This window comes from Pezoporus wallicus, unplaced genomic scaffold, assembly GCF_028554395.1.
Source record: "Pezoporus wallicus isolate ANWC-B61680 ecotype Strahan unplaced genomic scaffold, APGP_CSIRO_Pwel_v1 contig_5767, whole genome shotgun sequence".
Classification (NCBI taxonomy): Eukaryota; Metazoa; Chordata; class Aves; order Psittaciformes; family Psittacidae; genus Pezoporus; species Pezoporus wallicus.
The window spans coordinates 391,286-397,232 of NW_026640599.1; the positions used below are offsets into that span (position 1 = coordinate 391,286).

General features: G+C 49.8%; 1 long non-coding RNA gene across 1 annotated transcript; it reads right to left on the reverse strand.

Moving 5' to 3' along the window:
* Positions 1-3,462: 3,462 nt before the first annotated feature.
* LOC130604712 (uncharacterized) lies at positions 3,463-4,198 on the reverse strand. Its single transcript, XR_008973507.1, has 3 exons — positions 4,093-4,198; positions 3,795-3,846; positions 3,463-3,546 (listed from the first exon to the last, which is right to left on the reverse strand). It is a non-coding gene; the product is annotated as an uncharacterized LOC130604712 (long non-coding RNA).
* Positions 4,199-5,947: the final 1,749 nt, after the last annotated feature.

Below are 5,947 nucleotides of genomic sequence, written 5' to 3' on the forward strand. Positions count from 1 at the left end.
AGGAAGAATTATGCAGAAAGAAAAGGCAAGGAAAGCTGCTGTCAAAAGGTTAGAAAAATCAATAGGCTCAGCAGAAAATAAAGCAGTAAAAAGAGCATTATAAAAAACCCAAAAGTCAAAATGTCATTTTGAAATGAGAGGGAGGAATTCTGCTAAGATACTGTAGTTTATGGCACAGGATAACTAAATGGGTCATCCATCAGCCTCATGGCTGCTGGAATAGCATGCTGCACAGCTGTGTAATGTAGACTTGGTTTGCACCCTTGGACTAAGTCTAACTCTTCTGAGCTGATTAACTCTCGTTTGATTTGTGAAAGTGCTGAAAAGGGGCTCCCTTTTGACTAAAACAAAAGCCTTGTATTTTCTGTTTCATAAACTAACTGTGAATTTAGGAGTTATATCTCTTTGCTTTAGACAAAGTAGTTCATATTCTTTATTTATTTTCCTATCTATTGACATATGTTGATGCAAGTTTTTAATTATTTCATATATTAGTATATTTTCAATCATTTTTTTTTATTTCAGTTAAAAGTGTTTACAAATTATGTGGAATATTCTAGTACAAAATCATTTCCTCAGACTGTGTCATACTACGTTGTATTACAAAAACTGCTGTTTAATGATTATCCAAACCAGTTATTATCATCTTAAAAGTCTCAATTTTTTTTACATCTTTTCTTACTATTTTATGAAAGTGCATCCTTATTTTAGATAACATAGGTTTGAATTAGATATCAAAACTTAAATGCAATCAATGCACTAAAAATATTATTATAACAGTCATTTCCTTTAATGAGAAAGCATGTGATGCTGATTTTTATTTATAATTCCACTTATTCACACTGGCCCCAATAAATAAATTTTTCTTTTATTTATGCAAGCTTAATCAATGCTATTGTCATATGAATATTTTGTGATGTTTAGGTCTCAGATAAATTTTGAATTTTTACGTCAATTTATCTGAGACTGATTCTTTTTAAACACAGCAGCTGGCAGCATATTCTGCTACTTGGGGCACTGTCTTCAATTAAGTGTTACTTCTCTTTAAATACAAGAAGCCAACATCATCATCATAAGTCATAAATTCCCATCACAGAACCTTCAGAAACTCCTGAAGTTAAGAAATCTCTGTAAAATCCATTGCCAGTGGATTATTCTCTGAAATATATAAATTTTGGTTTCCATGATATCTATTACAATAGTTGTCCAATAGCAGGACTGTGTGACAAGAACCTTTTAGGGTTAGCAACCAGGGAATTTGTTTGGAACTACTGAATTAAGCAAGATACTAATAGATCACTTAGTCTACAGGTAGAAGAAGTAACTATGAGACTTGTCATTAAAATGAAGTGCATATATATGTAATAGATTAAACCCAGGTGGTAACTCAGTACCATGCAGCTACTTGCTCACCATACCCCAGCCTGAACCCTAACCCCCAGGCAGGAGGGGGAGGAGAACTGAAAGAATGTGAAACATCTGGGTGGAGATAAGAACAGTTTAATAATTAAAATAAAGTAAAACATAGTGATAAAAGAAATAATGCCAACAATAGCAATAATGATAATAAGAAACAGCAACAACCAATATCAGAAAATGCAAGTGCTGAACAACGCAATTGCTCACCACCAGCTGCCTGATACCCAGCCTAACATGAGCAGCGATTGGGCGCCAGTGACTCCCTGGAGACCTGCGGTGGGGCTTTGGGATATGGCCTGTGAAGCCGCAGGGGGAGAGTGCCAGGGCTGGGCTCCCCTTTCCAGACAGGCAGCTGCGTCTGGAGGGTTGTGCAGTACAGGCAGTGGGTGAGGACCAGGGTGCGCTGGGTCAGGAGAAGGGGCTCTGGCAGCAGTCAGGAGGCAGGGGCTGGCCGGGGGGGGGGGGGGGTGGGGGTCACCGCTCAAGCCAGAGGTCACTGCCCAAGGGGACCCTGTGTCAAGGCCAGACCTTGAAGATGTTCTGCAGGTACAGGGTGTCAGAAACTTGAAAACTGTTCTTGTAAAGGCTCAGGTTAGGCACTTCAGCGAAGCAGCTATTAAATGTTTTGGCAAAAGTGGCTGTCCTAGTAAGTAGGCACACCCTGGTAACAAGGCTTCTTCCTTTCATTTCCCATCTCCAGCTGCAGAGTCCCTCCCTTATTTCCCTTTGGCTGGGTACTCCAAGGTTTACGGCGTATCTGAAGTGCCTAAGTGAGCTGCATGAAGTCAGGCCACGGTTACAGAGCACACTGCATAACTTGAGAGCCCACTGTCCCCACGTACCAACCTCCTTCTATGGTATGGCTCCTGTACATGGTAACCACTAACCCAGTTTTTGCCAGACTTTTCCCGCTGTAGCCGGTGTCTCGTGGCCTTGTTCTGCCAGTTCCAGTCATCTGATGGCCAACTGCAAAAACAATACCTCAAAATACTTTTTAAAAGAGTGCCGAGTGTGGTAACTGAGGCACAGACTCCAGTTGTGGTGCAAATGAAATCATTTATTGAGCAAGCTTACAGTCTTTTTATAGAGCCCTGCCTAGCAGTTAGTAATTGTTAGTATGGGTTAGCTTCTTTTCGGTACTTTTCGCAACATCATACACTTTTCCCAGCCACTGACATTACTGATCATGCACCTTTTCAACCAATCACATTATTGTCCACGCGCTTTTGCTTGAACAACATATTTGTACCCAGACGTATAGGCACATTTTTCTGTTACCACTTTCTGGTACCTTATTACTTTTCATTTTCCTTGAACACATTCTTTTGTCCCCTCTGTCCACACTGGAGAATTTCATTAGCTCCTGGGAAAGTCCGGGTTACAACATTACATCTTTGTCTTCAGTAACGTCTTTGTTTCAATATCTACAGTTCTCGGAGATTATCTCGGTGTTTTAACTTTGATTCCTCTTGACTCCCATGGTTTGCAGTTGATGAGGGTCAGGATGTTCGTGCTCTCGTTGAGGTCTGCTGGCGCAGCTTCTTGTGCAGCATTTCCCACAGCCAAGGGTGCTGGCACTGCACACCAGCACCTGTAACATGCTGTCCCTTGCTGACAGGGTCTGCAAGGGAACAGGGTCGCGAGGGCAGCCCTGTCAGCCTGGAGGAGCAGAACAGCCATGGCCCTGTTCTGACCAGGAAGGGGCCTTGGGACAGGGAACTCCCTGTGGCTCACAGTCCCTGATGAAAAGTCAGGGACTTGAATGCCCTTGTAGGCCCCCTCAGACATGAGAAGGCTGATATGAGGCCTCCACTCAGCCTTCTCTTCTCCACCTCCGAATGTCTCAGCCTGTCTTTGTATGGGGGGTGCTCCAGCCAACCTGTGGCTGTGCCTGGGATTGCCGTGACACAGGTGTAAAACCTTGCACTTTGCTTTCTTGAACTTCACAAGGTTTTCACAAGTCTCTGCTGGGGGCCGAGCGCAGCCTCCTCCATGCCCTCAGCAGCAGTGAGCGCAGACACTGTAGGCTAAGCCTCGAACTCATCCTTCTTTCTTCAAGCATGAGGATGGTCTGAGTCACCAAGGAGGAGATGAGGGTGCTGGCATCTTTTCTTGGGCCTTCAAGGACTGTGGGGACAAAGCAGGAGAGGTGAGGTGACAGCCCTGTGTCCCCTCCAGGCAGGGCACATTACACCCTATGATGCCCAGGGCTGGGAGAGAGCCAGGGGGCAGACGGTTCAGTTGGAGGCTGCTGGTCAGGAACACCCCCCTTCACAAACACACTCCCCCCATAGATGCACTGGGAGCAGAGCACCCCTCACCTGGGGCAGTTCTGTGCCAGAGTACTTCCTCCTCCCCACTGCCCTCATTCACACTGTTTGATGTACTCCATCATCCTGCACTCATCCACGTACTGTCTGACGAGCCCTGGGTGGATGCAGTATGTTGGGGAACCCGCTGCCTGTTGGGGACCCCTGCACCCAGCCCGTCTGGCCACACAGCTCCCCAGGGAGGGGTGACCCTGGGGTACTGTGTCAAGGAGGGGATGAGCCTCCTGCCAGCCCAAAGTGTGCAGTCAGGAGTGGTTGAGAGGGGGCCAAGAGATGCTCTGCAGGTCCTGCACTGGGATGCAGGGACCCTGTCAGAGGGAGGGACCTAGGCCTTATGGCTCACTAATGAACCTGACAACATCCTGCCTCAGGATCTCCTGTGGGCTCTGCAGGTAGACCTCACTCTGATGCAGGAAGTCTTTTGTCTCCCTCTTCTTCCTCTCCAGCTGAAGAGAAAAGGGTGCAGGGTTGGCACAGAGCTTCCCCTCATATTGGGCTCTCCCTTCATGGAGGGCCACCCTTCTTCCCACCAGCAGGACATTTCCCGCTCTCCACCTTGTGGCATTCCGGTTCAGAGGGAGCACAGGGTTCGCCACTGATGCTGGGGTGCCACTCTGGTGGCAGGGTCCCCCTTGGGACCCTAGGGGTGAGGACAGCCTGGAACAGAGCCTGCTCCAGGAAGGTGCATACAGCTGCGGGACACAGCCCTGCGTCCTCCCCAATGGCCATGGGCCAGGGCTCTCCTGGTGTGGATCCCAGCAGTGCTGGGGCTCTGCTCACCAGCACTCTCTGATCTCCCATGGGTTTGCAGTCAGGGCCAGCTCTGTCAGTTCCTGCCACTTCAAGAACCAGCCGGTGAAGTAGAGGGCTTCCTGGGAGGCCTGGGAAGAAGAAGAGGTGCCACCACCAGCCCTGGAGGCACAGCACCCTGTGTCCTCCGTCTTAGCAGGGCCTGGAACCTGTGCTGAGGCTGCAGCCTTTTCCTCTTGGTGGCCTCAGGCTGCTGTGGAGCAATAGCCTTGTCTCTGGGGCTGTAGGGCCCCATGCCCTATGGCAGGGACTGTGTGAAGGGAGCTGGCTGGGAAAAGGGACCTACCACCCTCTTCATTCAGGAGGCAGGAGGAGAAAAGCAGCAGCAGGTGAGAGGAGACTCTGGCTGGTCCTAGGGCCTCAGCAAGCTAGACTTCATGGTGACACACCTTTGAAGGCCCCAGTGTCACCAGTGCCCTGCCCAAAGGACCAATCTGGTTGGGAATCTCATGTTGGCCACGTTCTCTTTCTGGCACTGCAGGTGAAAGAGCAGTGGCACCAGGGTCTCCCACACGTCCTTCTTCATCTTCTTCTTTTCAGCCCCATCACCTATTGGAATAAGCAGATGGAGAGCTGCCTCATGGTGTCTGACTCCTGTGGCAGAAAGACCTCAGCCCCAAGCCCATGGCGAGCAGGGGGCTGACGTGGAAATGGATGTTCCCAAAACAGCCTGCTCCAAAAGGCAGCGAGCTGCAGCATGCAGAACGGCTGCCCAGCGGGGCTGGGGAACACAGCAGCAGACCCCAGGCAGGCTCGGGGATACTGCCAGGGGAGGATGGGGCTCAGCAGCCCTGCCCTGGCACCACCAACTCCTGCAGCAGGGAGGCCAAGGCAGGCTTAGTCCATGAGGGGAGGGGATGGGGGACAGCACAGAGCCACTGAGGGCAGCGATGGAGCCTGGGGGCAGTGGGGCAAAGCATCCCCCTGTAGAGCACATGGCTCCATGTGAATAGAGATGCCTGATGTGGGGAGCACAGGGCTCTTCCCCAGCCTTACATTGTCATAGAGCAACCGGAGCTTGGGAGCAATGGCAAGGGCACGGAAGCCGAGTGTCTTCTCCTCCAGCAGCGAGAGTAAGTTGTTGAGCACAAGGATGGCCATGGTCACGGCATCGCTGTCAGTATCCTGCAGGCACGCCACGATCTTTGGCATCAGGGTGAGGATCTTTCTTGCCTCTGTGAGACATGCCACCTCTTTTTTTGTAACACAGTGACTGATGGCAGGAGTGAAAAAACCTCTCTGCAAACACCGGCCTCCCTGCTGGCTCCTCAGCAGGCAGCAGAGGTTATGAGGGCGAGCATGTGCCCAGCAGACTGGGTTCACTGGCATGGCCAGGGAAAGAGCACGACACAGAGGGGAAGGACAGACAGCACGGGCTTCTTGCCATC